Raw genomic sequence first — 18,213 nt, 5'->3', positions numbered from 1 at the left:
ATTTGACAAAGTCCAACACCCATTTATGATAAAAACTCTGACCAAAATAGGAATTGAAGGAAAATTCCTCAACATAATAAAGGGCATCTATGCAAAGCCAACAGTCAATATCACTCTAAATGGAGAGAACCTGAAAGCATTTCCCTTGAGAACGGGAACCAGACAAGGATGCCCTTTATCACCACTCTTATTCAACATCGTGTTGGAAGTCCTAGGCAGGGCAATTAGGCTAGACAAAGAAATAAAAGGTATCCGGATTGGCAAGGAAGAAGGAAAGTTATCACTATTTGCAGATGACATGATTATATACACAGAAAACCCTAAGGAATCCTCCAGAAAACTACTGAAACTAATAGAAGAGTTTGGCAGAGTCTCCGGTTATAAAATAAACATACAAAAATCACTCGGATTCCTCTACATCAACAAAAAGAACATCGAAGAGGAAATAACCAAATCAATACCATTCACAGTAGCCCCCAAGAAGGTAAGATACTTAGGAATAAATCTTACCAAGGATGTAAAAGACCTATACAAAGAAAACTACAAAGCTCTACTACAAGAAATTCAAAAGTACATACTTAAGTGGAAAAACATACCTTGCTCATGGATAGGAAGACTTAACATACTAAACATGTGTATTCTAGCAAAAGCCATCTATACATATAATGCACTTCCGATCCAAATTCCAATGTCATATTTTAAGGGGATAGAGAAACAAATCACCAATTTCATATGAAAGGGAAAGAAGCCCCGGATAAGCAAAGCACTACTGAAAAAGAAGAAGAAAGTGGGAGGCCTCACTTTACCTGATTTCAGAACCTATTACACAGCCACAGTAGTCAAAACAGCCTGGTACTGGTACAACAACAGGCACATAGACCAATGGAACAGAATTGAGAACCCAGACATAGATCCATCCACATGTGAGCAGCTGGTATTTGACAAAGGACCAGTGTCAATTAATTGGGGAAAAGAAAGCCTTTTTAACAAATGGTGCTGGCATAACTGGATATTCATTTGCAAAAAAATGAAACAGGACCCATACCTCACACCATGCACAAAAACTAACTCCAAGTGGATCAAAGACCTAAACATAAAGACTAAAACGATAAAGATCATGGAAGAAAAAATTGGGACAACCCTAGGAGCCCTAATACAAGGCATAAACAGAATACAAAACATTACCAAAAATGATGAAGAGAAACCCGATAACTGGGAGCTCCTAAAAATCAAACACCTATGCTCATCTAAAGACTTCACCAAAAGAGTAAAAAGACCACCTACAGCCTGGGAAAAAATTTTCAGCTATGACATCTCAGACCAGCGCCTGATCTCTAAAATCTACATGATTCTGTCAAAACTCAACCACAAAAAGACAAACAACGCAATCAAAAAGTGGGCAAAGGATATGAACACACATTTCACTAAAGAAGATATTCAGGCAGCCAACAGATACATGAGAAAATGCTCACGATCATTAGTCATTAGAGAAATGCAAATTAAAACTACAATGAGATTCCTTCTCACACCAGCAAGGCTGGCATTAATCCAAAAAACACAAAAGAATAAATGTTGGAGAGGCTGCGGAGAGATTGGAACTCTTATACACTGCTGGTGGGAATGTAAAACGGTACAACCACTTTGGAAATCTCTCTGGCGTTATCTTAAACAGTTAGAAATAGAACTACCATACAACCCAGAAATCCCACTCCTGGGACTATACCCTAGAGATACAAGGGCCTTCATACAAACAGATATATGCACACCCATGTTGATTGCAGCTCTGTTTACAATAGCAAAAAGTTGGAAGCAACCAAGGTGTCTATCAACGGATGAATGGGTAAATAAATTGTGGTATATTCACACAATGGAATACTACGCATCGATAAAGAACAGTGACGAATCTGTGAAACATTTCATAACATGGAGGAACCTGGAAGGCGTTATGCTGAGCGAAATTAGTCAGAGGCAAAAGGACAAATATTGTATAAGACCACTATTATAAGATCTTGAGTAATAGTAAACCTGAGAAGAACACATACTTTTGTGGTTACGGGGAGGGGGGGGGAGGGAGGGAGGGTGGGAGAGGGTTTTTTATTGATTATTTAGTAGATAAGAACTGCTTTAGGTGAAGGGAAAGACAACACTCAATGCATGGAAGGTCAGCTCAATTGGACTGGACCAAAAGCAAAGAGGTTTCCAGGATAAAATGAATGCTTCAAAGGTCAGCGGAGCAAGGGCGGGGGTCTGGGGAACATGGTTTGCGGGGACTTCTAAGTCAATTGGCAAAATAATTCTATTATGAAATCATTCTGCATCCCACTTTGAAATGTGGCGTCTGGGGTCTTAAATGCTAACAAGCTGCCATCTAAGATGCATCAATTGGTCTCAACCCACCTGGAGCAAAGGAAAATGAAGAACACCAAGGCCACACGACAACTAAGAGCCCAAGAGACAGAAAGGGCCACATGAACCAGAGACCTACATCATCCTGAGACCAGAAGAACTAGTTGGTGCCCGGCCACAATCAATGACTGCCCTGACAGGGAGCACAGCAGAGGACCCCTGAGGGAGCAGGAGATCAGTGGGATACAGACCCCAAATTCTCACAAAAAGACCAAACTTAATGGTCTGACTGAGACTAGAGGAATCCCGGCGGCCATGCTCCCCAGACCTTCTGTTGGCACAGGACAGGAACCATCCCCGAAGACAACTCATCAGACATGAAAGGGACTGGTCAGCGGGTGGGAGAGAGACACTGATGAAGAGTGAGCTAATTATATCAGATGGACACTTGAGATTGTGTTGGCAACTCTTGTCTGGAGGGGGGATGGGAGGATAGAGAGAGAGAGAAGCCGGCAAAATTGTCACGAAAGGAGAGACTGAAAGGGCTGACTCAAGAGCGGGAGAGCAAGTGGGAGTAGGGAGTGAGATGTATGTAAACTTGTATGTGACAGACTGATTTGATTTGTAAACGTTCACTTGAAGCTTAATAAAAGTTAAAAAAAAAAATTCAGGTACATAGAATGGTTTGTAATAACAAATGGGTCCTACTTTGTGTTGCATATCAAAATAATATTATTATTGAAGAACACCAAGGTCACACGACAACTAAGAGCCCAAGATACAGAAAGGGCCACATGAACCAGAGACCTACATTATCCTGAGAACAGAAGAACTAGTTGGTGCCCGGCCACAATCGATGACTGCCCTGACAGGGAGCACAACAGAGAACCCCTGAGGTAGCAGGAGATAAGTGGGATGCAGACCCCAAATTCTCATAAAAAGACCATACTTAATGGTCTGGATGTGACTAGAAGAACCCCAGCGGTCATGGTCCCCAAACCTTCTGTTGGCACAGGACGGAAACCATCCCTGAAGACAATTCATCAGACATGAAAGGGACTGGACGGTGGGTGGGAGAGAGATGCTGATGAAGAGTGAGCTAATAATATCAGGTGGACACTTGAGACTGTGTTGGCATCTCCTGTCTGGAGGGGGGATGGGAGGATAAAGAGAGTTGGAGGCTGCCAAACTTTCACGAAAGGAGAGACTGGAAGGGCTGACTCATTAGGGGGAGAGCAAGTGGGAGTAAGGAGTAAGATGTTTATTAACTTATATGTGACAAACTGACTTGATTTGTAAATGTTCACTTAAAGCTCAATAAAAGTGAATAAAAAAATAATATTATTATGTTAAAGATGTTTTAGTGTGTCTGGAAGTGTTTTATTTTTATGTATAGAAAGGTACACTATATACTATATACTAAGACAAACACTTGACTAACTGACGTTAGATATGAATTGTACCTGACTGTTTTGATCTACATAAAAATTTGACTTAAAGACAGATTTAGAGATTTAGGAATAGAGCTTGTTTGTAATCCAAGAACTGCTTATACTTGCACTTTTTATAGAATTCTATTTCAATACATCTACAGTGGTCTTTCAATACATCTGTAGAGGAGTCCTGGTGGCCCAGTGGTTAAAATGTTTGACTGCTAACCAAGGGGTTGGTGGTTCAAATAAACCAACAGCTCTGTGGGAGAAAGATGTAGCAGTCTGCTCTTTGTAAAGAATGAAGCCTTGGAAACCACATGAGACTGTTCCACTCTGTCCTATAGGATCACTATGAGTCAGAATCGACTTGACCACAGTGGGTTATAGTGATTCGGAGTGTATTTGTACATTTTTTTTTTTTATTTGTATAGGCTTAGGTTTTTTGAGTGGTTGCTTTTGATATTACATTTTACATAAATAACTTATCACAGTCTACTGGTTCAAATGATACGAAGAAATCTTATACTACCCTGTCTGTAATATAACTGTCTTAAATATTTTCAGATCATGTTATGGATTTTGCTTCAACTATTAAACATAATTTAGAAAACTTATCAAGAAAAGCCTATTGTTTTTGCCCAGGTTTTCAATATTTCGTCTGAATTTTCTTCATTTCTAATTTTCCAAGATGCCTTCTTTTATCATTTCCTTTCTCTTTAGAAAACTTTCTTTTATCATTCTTTAAGGGTAAGTCTGGTGGCAATAAGTTATCTTAATTTTTCTTCGTTTGAGTATGTTTTGATTCTCCCCTCATTCATGAGGTTTTCTCCCTCATTCGTGAGGAATATATCCTCTGGGTATAGATTCTGAGTTGACAGTTCTTTTTCTTTTAGCATTAGAAAAATGTTTTGGCTCTTCTTTCTGGCTTCCATGATTTCTGATGAGAAATCCACTGTCATTCAAATTGTTTTTCCCTTGTTGTAAAACTATTATTTCTCTTTTGATGGTTTCAAGTTATTTTTCTTTAGTTCTCACAAGTTTGATTATAATGTATCAGCATGAATTTCTTTGGGTTTATCCTGTTTGGGGTTCACATATCTTCTTGAATTTGTAAGCTTTTGTTTTTTACCAAATTTGGGAAATTTCCAGACATTATTTCTTTGAATAGGAACCCTAGTGGCACAACAGTTAAGCACTCGACAGATAATAGAAACCTTGGCAGTTTGAACCCATCCAGTGGCTCTATGGGAGGATGTCTTTGCAATCTGTTCCCATAGACATTATAGTCTAAAACTGCCTTTGGGGCAGTTCTACTCAGTCATATGGGGTTGCTATGAGTTGAAATAAACTCAGAGGCACCCAACAACAACCAATAATTCTTTGTATATTTTTTCAGCCCCAAGCTATCTTCCTTCCTTCTGGAATTATACTGACACAAATGTTAAATCTTTTGTTATAGGCCCTTGAGTTTCTGTTCATTTTATTATCAGTCTATTATCTGTATGTTGTTCACACTGTGTAATTTCTATCATTCTGTCTTCAAGTTCACTGATTTTTTACTCTGCCATCTCCATCATGCTGTTGAGCTCATCCAATTTTTTTTTTTGGGGGGGGGCTATTGTATTTTTTAGTTCTCAAATTTCTATTTGGTTCTTTTTTACTTTTTGCTGAGATTTCTCTAATCCATTACTGAGACTATTGTCTTTTTAATTTGTTTTAATTCTGTTCAAAATTGGTACAGCAATTAAGGAGAGCTGCTTTAAAATCCTTGTCAGATAATCTCAATGTTTTTGTTTTCTTGATGTTGGTGCATGCTGATTTTCTTTTATCATTCAAATTAAGTCTTCCCGGTTCTTGTTGTGGTGAGTTATTTTCAATGTCTTTGATACTTTGGACCTTATGTTATAGAGACTTCAGATGTTATTTATTTATTTTTAATCAACCTTTCACTGAGATGGCATTTGTGGGCTAAGGGGACACTGCCTCATTGCTGTTTTTGGGGGGTTGAAATTCCATATTCACCACTCAGTCTCCAGGGAGTCAGAGGGGTGCTTCATCACTGTTGGATGCAGTGGAGTTTTTGGCTCCCACTAGGCCTCCACTGACATCACCCTGGTTGGAAGAGAGCAGGGCACCTTTTTACTGGTTCCCATGTGAACTCCACTGATACTGCACTGGGTAGCCTCTTTCACGCCAAATGGGAATAAAGGTCCCCAGTTGAGTTTCTGACACCACTCCAGCAGAGGGTAAGAAGGTAGGAACCTTTGCTGAAGAGTGTGAGGGTGGAGCCGCTGTTTTATTTGTGATAATTGGCTGAGGTAGGATGCTTATCATCTACAAGTTCGTTGTTGTTTTGTTCTGTTTTGCCTTGCCAATCTCCTCCTTTTCTGGTTCTTTCTAGAGAGTGATCTTTTCTTGGGTTCTTTTTCTGTGTCCATTGGGGTTTTACGGAAACCTGGGATTATGAGGTAAAAAGGAAACTCAGAGCATTTACTACCATGTTGTTTCTAAGTCCTGAGATCCATAACTAGTTTGTCTTTTTTCCGCTTTTTGACATCTTCTCATGCTTTCTTTATGTATAATATACTTATCTGTACTTTGCCAGAGGAATAGAGAGATGTGCGTCTACTCTATATTGCACCAGAATCAGAATTTCTACAGCTTTTCAACTGTTCTCACTGCCTCCTTACAATGTTCCACCTCTCCTATAATAGGGAAATTTAAGCTCACTAAATAATAAGCTACAAGTGAATGAATTATTTTAAAAAAAGTGCAGAATGACAATATTAATAAATTATTCTAGCAGAAATACATATATTTTTTACACTCTTAACTTATCGTTTGATTTTATCTACCTTTGCCCTTTAGGTACTATCTAGTCATTACTTTTTTAAACATTTTATCGTCCTCCTTCCTACACTACAATCTTGAATAAAGGCTGTGTGCTTTCTCTAGTTACAATCTTCAAAGTGTCTCTTCTGCAGTAAGGGGCACATTGATTTTATTTGGCCTTTGACTGTCTGATATCGAACTAATTTTAGACTATTTTAGAAGAGCGTTTCTTTCTTCTTCTCTCTCAGACCCTTGCCTAAACTGTTTATTATTACATACTTCTGTATCAACAGCATATTACTGTCTTCATTGAATGGTAACTCGAACAAGTAAATACTTCTTTTTTATTCAGTTAACTTGAGCTGTGGGAATAATTTGGGAAAATAAAACAGAAGAAAATAAACACTCATATCAAAATGTGACATCTTTGTGTTTCAGTTTCTCAGTAATGTAGCAAAAACTAAATGTGTACCAAATCGTTGGATTATGTAAATAATGTAGCTTTTATAAATTTATTGTATCTAAATTGCAGAAGGGAGATACGAAAACCAAAACACTCTTTCACTTTTCTGTAAAAAACGCAACCGTAATGGTACAGTATTTTAGTGATCCACCCTTCAGGGAAGCTTCAAAACCTCTTTTTTTTTTTGATACAGAAGGCATTAAAGCTATTTATAATATAATCTATAATTTATTGTCTACCTAATATGCAGTTTTCATATTTAATATAATTTAAATCTCACAGAAAAACTTCAAAGGTAGGTATTAACCCTGTTTTACTGATGACACAAATCAAGCTCAGGGAGATTAATTAATTTTCCCACTCTCTATTCAATGCTAGAATTGAGATCCAACCTACACTTATTGGTTCCAGGCTCTTTCCACAATGCAAACTTACCTTTCAACGTTATTGATTGCCATCTTAAATAGAGAACATTAGCTATTTCAGATTATTTAATTTAGTGAATTATATATAATCAATAAGGCAAATAATAAAATGTTTCTTCAGCTTTGCCAGGTCTTTTTTTTTTTTTTCTTCTCTGTCTCTTTTATAGAGATAATGTGTATAATTTATTTTTTAAATGAAGGATAGATAGTATGGCTGATGCTTCACAAATATAGAAGAGTGAATAAACAGACTGTCTGAATTCCTGCTGCTTTCCAGAAGACAGATTTATAACGATGGTGTGTTTTTTTAATGCCACAATGGAAATTCACATGAAAGATATCTGAACATCTTTTGCAATATAGGATGCCAGAATCTGAAATATAAGAGTAGCATTAGAAATGTCCTCTGCTTTTAGAATATTAACTAAACATATTAGGATTTGAAACTGTCAGATATTTATTTCAGATGCTATTTTTTAAAGGGTATAATTTTTTTTTATAAAAACAAGTATAAAAGTCATAATTCCTTGCTTTGAAAAAAACAAAATTTTAATACACTTCCTCACCCCCTAGGCATACAGGCACCAATCACCAATGCCAAAGATGAAGTAATTGAAGATTTTTACCAACTTCTGCAGTCTAAAATCAATCAAACATACAATCAATATGTTTTGATAATTATTGGTGATTGGAGAGCAAAAGTTGGAAACAAGGAAGGATCAGTAGTTGGAAAATATGGCCTTATTAGTAGAAATGATGCCAGAGATTGCATGATAGAATTTTGCAGCACCAATGACCTATTCATTGGAAATACCTTTTTCCAACAACATAAACGTTGACTACCTATATGGGCCTTGCCAGACAGAATACACAGGAATTAAATTGACTACATCTGTGGAAATAAATGATAGAAAAGCTCACTCTCATCAGTCAAAACATGGTCAGGGGCCGACTGCAAAACAGATCATCAATTGCACATATGCAAGTCCAAGTTGAAGTAGAAGAAAATTAAAACAAGTCCATGTGAGCCGAAGCACAACCTTGAGCATATCCCACCAACTAAATAGCACACAACAATAACAGCAACTAACAGGCATAAAAAAAAAAAAAAAAAAACCTTTGCTCTCAAGTTGATTCCGACTCATAGCGACCCTATGGGACAGAGTAGAATTGCCTCATAGATTTTCCAAGGAGCGCCTGGTGGATTCTAACTGCTGACCTTTTGGTTAGCAGCCATAGCACTTAACCATTATGCCACCAGGGTTTCCAAACAGGTTTCCAAACAGGCATAGAATTATGAAAATCTACCTTCTTACTTACTGTCCATGCTCTTTTGTCTTTCTTCCCATATGAGAAGGAAGGGAAAATGGTTCTCCATCTCCCTAGGCCCTAAGGATTATTATTATGTTTCCTTTTAAAGACGTATAAAAAAGCTTGTCTTAGGCCAAATGAGAAAAAGTCTGTGCCCTCTGTATAAAAATTCTTGAAGTTACTGAATTTATGATGCCTTGGAGAATACTCAAGCAGAACAAACTTCCTTTTTTTTCCAGGTAGTCTTTTCCTTTGAGAACTTATTAACTCAACATCTCCAAATGCAGAGAGAGTGAAAAATTATATTCTACTCAAATTTCATACTTTAAATTTTTTATTTAATGAGAAATGTATGTATTTTTCTATAAACAAACAACTTTTAAAAAATATGATAATAGCATAAGCTGTTGTTTCTTAATAGAAGAATAGAGTATAACGGTTGAGTAATTTGTTGTTGTTGTTAGGTGCTATCCAGTTGGTTCTAGCACATAGAGACCCTGTGTAAAACAGAAAGAAAAAACATCCAGTCCTTTGCCATTCTCACAATCATTGCTATGTTTGAGCCCATTGTTTCAGCTACTGTGTCAGTCCATCTCATACAGGGTCTTCCTCTTTTTCGCTGACACTCTACTTTACCAAGCATGATGTTATTCTCCAGAGATTGGCCCTTCCTAATAATACGTTAAAAGTAAGTGAAACGAAGTCTCGCTATCATTGCTTCTAAGGAGCATTCTGGCTGTACTTCTTCCAAGACATACTTGTTCCTTCTTTTTGCAGACCATGGTATATTCAATATTCTTCGCCAGCACCATAATTCAAATACATCGTTTCTCCTTCAGCCTTCCTTATTCATTGTTCAGTTTTCTCATGTATATACGGTGATTGAAAGTACCATTGCTTGGGTCAGGCACACTTTAGTCCTCAAAGTGACATCTTTGTTTTTCAACACTTCAAAGCGATCTTTTGCAGCAGATTTGCCCAATGCATTGCATCTCTTGATTTCTTGACTGTTGCTTCCATGGGCATTGATTGTGGATCCAAGTAAAATGAAATCCTTGACAACATCAGTCTTTGCTCCATTTATCATGATGTTGCTTATTGGTCCAGTTGTGAGGACTTTTGTTTTCCTTGTGAAGAGTGTAATCCATCTTCATCAGTAAATGCTTCAAGTCCTCCTCACTTTAGGCAAACAAAGTAGTGTCATCTGTATGTTGCAGGCTGTTAATGAGTCTGCCTCTAATCCTGATGCCACATTTTTCTTCATATTGTCCAGCCTCTTGAATTATTTGCTCAGCATACAGATTGAATAACTATGGTGAAACGTTACAACCCTGGCACATACCTTCCCGACTTTAAACCACACAGTATAGCCTTGTTCTGTTTGAATGACTGCCTCTTGGTCTATATACAGGTTCCACATGAGTACAGTTAAGGTTCTGGCATTTCCATTCTTCAAAATGTTATCCATAATTTGTTATGATTTACACAGTTTAATACTTTTGCATAGTCAATAAAGCACACGTAAACATTTTTCTTGTAATTCTCTGCTTTCAGCCAAGGTCCACCTGACATCAGCAATAATATCCCTTGTTCCATGTTTTCTTCTGAATCCATCTTGAATTTCTGGTAGTTCCCTGTTGATGTACTGCTGCAACCACTTTTTAATTATTTTCAGCACTAATTTTCCTTGCTTGTTGTATTAATATTGTTTATAATTTCCACATTCTGTTGCATCACCTTTCTTTGGAATGTTCACAAATATGAATCCCTTCCAGTGAATTGATCAGGTGTCTGTCTTCCAAATTCCTTGGCATAGGTGTGAGTGCTTCTAGTGCTGCACACATTTGCTGAAACATCTTAGTTGGTACTCTGTCAATTCCTGGATCCTTGTTTTTCACCAATGCCTTCAGTGTAGCTTGGATGTCTTCCTTCAGTTCCATTGGTTCTTGATCATATGCTGCGTCCAGAATTGTTCGAATGTTGACCAATATTTTTGGTCAACATTCATCTTTTTTTGATGCTTCTTGCATTGTTCAATTTTTTGCTCATAAAATCCTTCAATATGTCAACTAGAAGTTAGACCTTTTTTCTTCTGTTCTATCAGCTTGAAAAATGCTGAGTATGTTCTTCCTTTTTGATTTTCTAACTCCAGGTCATTGGACCTTTCGTTATAATACATTAGTCTTCTTGATCCTCCTTTTGAAATCTTCTGTTCACCTCTTTTACTTCATCATTTCTTCCATTTGCTTTAGCTACTCTATGTTGTAGAGCAAGTTTCTTCTGCAGTCTGAAATTGATCAAACATGCAATCAAGATGCATTGATAATTACTGGTGATTCGCCTTGGTGATAAAAGCCACTCCAGGAACTGTATGATAGAATTTAGCAAGACTAATGACTTACTTATCAGAAATGTTTTTTTCCAACAACATAAATGATGATTATACACATGAACCTTATCAGATGGAATACACAAGAATCAAATTGACTATATCTGTGGAAAGATACAATGGAGAAACTCAATATTATCAGTCAGAACAAGACCAGTGGCTGATTGTGGAAAAGACCATCAATTGCTCACATGCAAGTTGAAGTTGAAGCTGAAGAAAATTAGAACAAGTCCATGAGAGCCAAAGTATTACCTTGAGTATGTCCCACCTGAGTTTAGAGACCATCTGAAGAATAGATTAGACTCATTGAATATTAATGATCAAAGACCAGATAACTTGTGAGATGACATCAAGGACATCATACATGAAGAAGGCAAAAGGTCATTAAAAAGACAGGAAAGAAAGAAAAGACTAAATTGTCAGAAGAGACTCTGAAACTTGTCCATTGTCTAGTACACATATAACATTAGATTTAGGGTCAGACAGAACATAATTGACCTTTCTGCCCCAACACGTACTTAAATACAAGACTTAGAGATGTTATGAAGAAAATTATATAATATTTGTTAAGTACTCATTACAATTACAGGCACAAAATAGGCATTCAATAAGTAGTAGGTATAAATATAATATTCAATATTAGTATTCAAATCGAGGAAATATGTTACTAAAGAGCAATCACTGAAGATTACTTAGATTTTTTTCTGATGTATTATAAACCAAATATTCTCATTTATTGCTTCGTCTGAATCAATGTCATTCTCATCTTTACAAAAAAAATACATATCAGAGACCGAAGTGAACATTTTTCTTTAAAATCGCTGAAGTTATCCAAGTTTAATCATTTTGTATTTTTAAACCTATACTAAAGAAGGAAGTTGTTGTTGTTGTTGTTAGGTGCTGAGTCAGTTCTGACTCAAAGTGACCCTATGTACATCAGAACAAAACACTGCCCAGTCCTGTGCCATCGTCACTATCGTTGTTATGCTTAAGCCCATTGTTGCAGCTACCGTGACAATCCATCTCATTGAGGGCCTTCCTCTTTTTCACTGACCCTCTACTTTACCATGCATGACGTCCTTCTCCAGGAACTGATCCCTCCTGACAACATGCCCAAAGTATGTGAGAAGTAGTCTTGCCATCTTTGCTTCCAAGGAGCATTCTGGTTGTACTTCTTTCAAGACTGATTTGTTAGTTATTTGGCAGTCCATGGTATATTCAATAATCTTCCTCAATATCACAATTCAAAGGCATCAATTCTTCTTTGGTCTTCTTTATTCATCATCCAGCTTTCACATGCCTTGGAGCCGATTGAAAACACCATGGCTTGAGTCAGGCGCACCTTAGTCTTCAAGGTGAGCTTTTTGTTTTTCAACACTTTGAAGAGGTCTTTTCAAGCAGATTTTCCCAGTGCAATGTGTCTTTTGACTCCTTGACTGCTGCTTCCATAGGTGTTGATTGTGGATCCAAGTAAAATGAAATCCTTGACAACTTCAGTCTTTTCCCTGTTTATCATGATGTTGCCTATTGGTCTAGCTGTGAGGATTTTGGTTTCATGTTGAGGTGCAATCCATACTGAAGGCTGTGGTTTTTGATCTTCATCAGTAAGTACTTTAAGTCCTCTTCGCTTGCAGCAAGCAAGGTTGTGTCATTCACATAACACAGATTGTTAATGAGTCTTCCTCCAATCCTGGTGCCACATTCTTCTTCATATAGTCCAGCTTCACAGATTATTTTGTCAGCGTACAGATTGAATAGGTATGGTGAAAGGATACAACCCTGGCACACACCTTTCCTGACATTAAACCGCCCAGTGTCCTCTTGTTTGGTTTGAATGACTGCCTCTTGATCTATGTACAGTTCTTCATGAGTACAATTAAGTGTTCTGGAATTTCTGTTCTTCACAATGTTGTCCATTTGTTATGATCTACACGGTTGAATGCCTTTGCATAGTTGATAAAGCACAGGTAAACATATTTCTGGTATTCTCTGCTTTCAGCCAGGATGCATCTGACATCAGCAATGATACCCCTAGTTCCATGTCCTCTTCTGAATCTGGCTTAAGTGTCTGGCAGTTTCCTGTCGATATACTGCTGCAGCTGCTTTTGAATGATCTTCAGCAAGATTTTACGTGTGTGTGATTTTAATGATATTGTTTGATAATTTCCACAATTGGTGGGATCACCTTTCTTAGTAGGTTGGCCAGGTAGCTGTCTTCCAAATTTCTTGACAGAGACGAGTGAGTACTTCCAGTGTTGGATTTGTTTGTTGAAACATCTCAATTGGTATTTCCTCAGTTCCTGAAGCCTTGTTTTTACCACTGTCTTCAGTGCAGCTTGGACTTCTTCCTTCAGTACCGTTGGTTCTTGCTCATATGATACCTCGTGAAATGGCTGAATGTCAACCAATTATTTTTGGTATAGTTGCTCTGTGTATTCCTTCCATCTTCTTTTGATGTTTCCTGAGTCATTTAATATTTTCCCCATAGAATTCAACTAGAGGCTTGAAGTTTTTTTTCAGGTCTTTTAGCTTGAGAAATGCAGAGTGTGTTCTTCCCTTTTTGCTTTCCAAAAGAAGAAAGAGTATTATATACTTAAGGATTATTGCACTTATAAGCAACATCATGATAAACAGAGGAAATATTGAAGTTGTCAAGTATTTCATTTTCTTGTAGCCATAGAATGGTCATGGAAGCAGCAGTCAGAAAGAACATGTTGCACTGGGCAAATCTGCTGCAAAAGACCTCTTCAAAGTGCTAAAAAGCAAAGATGTCACTTTAAGGACTAAGGTGCACCTGACTCAAGCCAAGACCAGGCATTGTTTCCTTCTGATGTATATACAGTAGGTATGAGTCAGAACTGACACAATGGCACCCAATAACAACAACCACTGTGTTTTTTTAAGGTAAATCTGAAGCCAGAAATATAAATAAAAAAGCATAAAAGTGCACACATAATCAATGTTCAGCTCAATAAAAATTCACAGTGTGAATCCGCTCTTTTAACCAGTACCCAGAATAAGAAAGAGAAAAATTCTAGCACCCCAAAACCCCCCTAATATTTCTTTAAGTTACTCTCCCATACAGATAAACACTATGCTAATTTTTATCACAATAGATTAATTCTGGCTATATCTGAACAACTATTTAAATGGGACTTGAACCACTTACTGATGAAGATCAAAGACCACAGCCCTCAGTATGGATTATACCTCAACCTAAAGAAAACAAAAACTCTCACACCGGACCATCGTGATAAACAGAGAAAATCTTGACATTGTAAAGATTGGATTCACAATCAATGCCCATGGAAACAGCAGTCAAGAAATCAAAAAACACATTGCATTGGAGAAATCTGCTGCAAACATCTCTTTAAAGTTTTAAAAAGCAAAGATGTCACTTTAAGGACTAAGGTGAGCCTGATCTAAGCCTTGGTGTTCTCAGCGGTCTTATATGCATGTGAAAGTTAAACAATGAATAAGGAAGACTAAAGAAAAATTGATGCATTTGAATTATGGTGTTGGTGAAGAATATTGAACACACGATGGAATGCCAGAAGAATGAACAAATTTGTCTTGGAAGAAGTACAGCCAGGTTGCTCATTAGATTCAAGAATGCCAAGACTTCATCTCACATACTTTGGACATTTTCCCTGGAGAAGGACATCATGTTCCTTAAAGTAGAGGGTCAGAAAAAAAGAGGAAGAACCTCAACAAGATGGATCAACACAGTGGCTGCAACAATGGGCTCAACCATAACGATTGTGAGGATGGTACAGGACCAGGCAGTATTCTAGGCAGTGTTTTGTTCTGTCGTACATAGGGTATAGGATTGCTATGAGTCAGAACCGACTTGATGGCACCTAACAATAACATTTAATTGGTATCATACTCATTCTCTTTGTGTCTAGCTTCTTCCATTTGGCATTGTATTTTTGAGATTCAGCCATGTTGTTGAGTGGTGTAGTTTGTTCAGTCTCATTATTGTGTAGTATTACATTACATAAATATACCACAATTTCTAAATCTATTGTACTGTTGATGGATGTTTAGTTGTTTCCAGATACTGGCTCTGCCTGCTGCAATGAACATTTCTTTTTTTTTTTCGCTGAAAGCGTGACTGCAAATCTGTTTAGAATAAAATGCGTTCTTCTAAATTTGGCTTTTTTTTTGTCTCAATATTATGCTTGTGAGATTCATCCACATTACATATGGCTATAAACACTATATTATTTGTAGTGGTAGTTCATTCATTCTCCTTACAGTATAATGCAGGAAAACTTTGCTTTGATATGTGTATTTTCTTGCAGGTTTCCCCATGGTTGCACATTTCTCTGATTTAGTTTGAATTTGCCTAGAATGATGTTTGCCCCAGGGAAGGACTGCTAATGGACTACTCATTCTCTGCCTCTTTACTGCCATCGTGAAAGAGCCCCTCAGCCAGTCAGTTTAACACCAGCAATCAATGAGTTTGGCTCAGTACAAGGAACTTTCATTGCTTTCATTGTGGGAAAACCAGAGAAAATACTCCCTCAACATAAAGAGTTAAAACTCTTGTAGCATTTTTAATTAAGTAGCCATTGACTTTATAGCTATTTTATTTCTCTTTCACATTGAAATCCTTTATAATTAAGCTAACTCAAAGCCTAATTTACTACACCCTTTGCATTTGCTTAGTCCTTTATCTCACGGCATTCATTATCTTCTCATGTGCTTCTAGAAACTTAGATATGGAGGGGCAAAAAAAAAAAAAAACCCTTTCTCTGAATTATTCAAAATGAAAGTTCTTGTACAAATGGGGAAATATTGTCAACTGCATCTGTTCTAATATGTGGCTCAGGTTTCTCCCCAACAAACTGTGTGCTGAGTGGTTACTCGTAAATTGTTACCACTATCTCTATTTTAAAAAATCAGCCATGTCACTTACACTTTATCTTATCTTGGTGTTTAGTTATTGACAATGTGTAAAACTAGTGCTTAATCTTCACTTAAAGAAAATTCGATTTCTTAAGACTAATAAATTCTCAAGTACTGTGTATTTTTGAATTTCTGTGTTTCTATTATTATTAATATCTGATCATTATTCCTTAGAGATTTTTGCCATTACTGTTGAAAAAATAAAAATACTTCCCTGAGTAGTATTTGTAGCATGAAATCTTCAAAAACCCATAAAATGCAAGTTGCCTTTCTCAAAAGTATTTCATATTTGGTTGAAAACATGACCTTTCTGTCAGTGGCCTTGTTATCTATTTCATCTTTATTCAAATTATCTTTTTAGAAAGCAAATAACTATGGAAGTGGATTGGAACATTTTTAACCTGGAAGGAAAAATAACAGGAAGGATATTTGGGAACAATGACTACTGATCTCTTCTTGAGGATATTATATATACAAAATATTTATCTGCATACAAAGAGTCAGTAAATAAGGTGTTATTTATTATACTGGGCATAGTCAGCATTATCCAAAAATGTATCCTTACAAATACAGTATAAAAAAAAATATATTAATTCACTAGTGAAACTTTTTCAAGAGTTCAAAATTCAATCTTAATACCAATAGCTTTCTGTATCTTAAAAAAAAAAAAAAAAAATTTTTTTTTTTTTGGTCTGTATCTTACGCTCTTGAAAATAATGCATTTATTCCAGTATTTTTATAAATACTAGATAAATTTCATTTCTTCCAACTTAAATGAAACGTTAAAGCAATAACTCCCTCTGAATGATAGACAATTTCCAAGTGGCTATAATTCAATGTTGCAGTCAAATAATAATAATATAAGAGTATTTTACTTTCTTTGCCTTCTGAGCAATGAGTATATTTAATCACTGTTTCAACAATGCAATTCTACCAACAGAGAAGAAAACATGCAAAAATTTAAGATTACCTTTTTTATGTTATTTGCCCACTGTTCAGAAGTCTGCTGAAACTTAGTGGTTTTGTACAGTGTTATATAAATTACCACTTCCTGTTTTGCTCCTAGTTATGAATTTCCTGTCTCATGTATATGCTGTTCTACATAAACACTTTCCCTATCTGACTGTCAAACTACTATTTTTAAATTTCCTGTTGTCACATACAATAAATGACATGAAACATAAGTTCTGTTATGTTTATTTTGTATAAAATTATTTTATACCTTGTATCATAAATAAATACAAAAATAGTAAAGTTTTTAAGTGGTTTCTCCAGACCGAGACTGCTTTACACGTAAAATTTGTTTTCCTCATTGATAATTCAAAATCAAAGAAAACCACAGACTGCTAGTTTTTAAAACCTGGCTTTCATATCTGAGGATTGCTGCTGTACCTCTCATTCCGCAATGAGGCAAAAACATTTGCTTCTAAAATTTAATCAAATATGAATATATTTGGAGAATAAATGAGTAGACATAGATGAAACCCCTGTGGCTCTCACAGGACTTTAATATAAGAACTAACTTTAGTCTTTAAATTAAAACAAAACAAAAACAGAGTGCTGTGGAATCATTTTGAGGGTTTAATTTTTAGAACTGTAAATGACTTTCGTGTTTCCATACATCTTTTATAAACATGTTTTTTATAAGCACAGTGAACCACAGATTTTACAAAGTACCTGTCCTTTACCTTTTATTGTTTTGTTCTACTTTAGATGCTGGTCTACCTACCGATCCACAAACCACCCATATGAGCCAGAGTGGCATCACAATGGGAAAAAGTCCAAGTTGCCTTTTAAGTGTATAGGCTCTGACAACTGAGCATGATCAGTTCTAAAATTCATTCTATGTATTGTGTTGAAGCTCTAAAAGGAAAGAAGAGAAAATAAATTAAGTAGAAATATTATTTAAAGGAAAATAATAAAAAGCTGATACAAAGAGAATGTGTAGTAGAATAGATGAGACTAGAATTTCTTCTCAGATTTGTTACCATAGTATTTTCTAATTTTCTGCTTCCTGGCTTCCAGGTGATTGAAGAGACTGGTCAGTTTCTGGATAATAACTGTGTTTTCTTCTCCTTTGGCACTTTGCTAGACAACATT

General features: G+C 36.4%; 1 protein-coding gene across 1 annotated transcript in view; it reads right to left on the bottom strand.

Moving 5' to 3' along the window:
• The window catches only part of LOC100665316 (N-deacetylase and N-sulfotransferase 4), a 509,460-nt gene extending 491,549 nt beyond the window's left edge, over positions 1-17,911 (bottom strand). Inside the window, exon 1 of the mRNA XM_023548610.2 lies at positions 17,084-17,911. The gene's annotated coding sequence lies outside the window, so the exon portion shown is untranslated. The remainder of the gene's footprint in view (positions 1-17,083) is intronic.
• Between the last annotated feature and the right edge of the window lie 302 nt (positions 17,912-18,213).

Source organism: Loxodonta africana, chromosome 5 (assembly GCF_030014295.1).
Source record: "Loxodonta africana isolate mLoxAfr1 chromosome 5, mLoxAfr1.hap2, whole genome shotgun sequence".
Classification (NCBI taxonomy): domain Eukaryota; kingdom Metazoa; phylum Chordata; class Mammalia; order Proboscidea; family Elephantidae; genus Loxodonta; species Loxodonta africana.
This window is presented reverse-complemented; position numbering and strand designations above follow the sequence as displayed.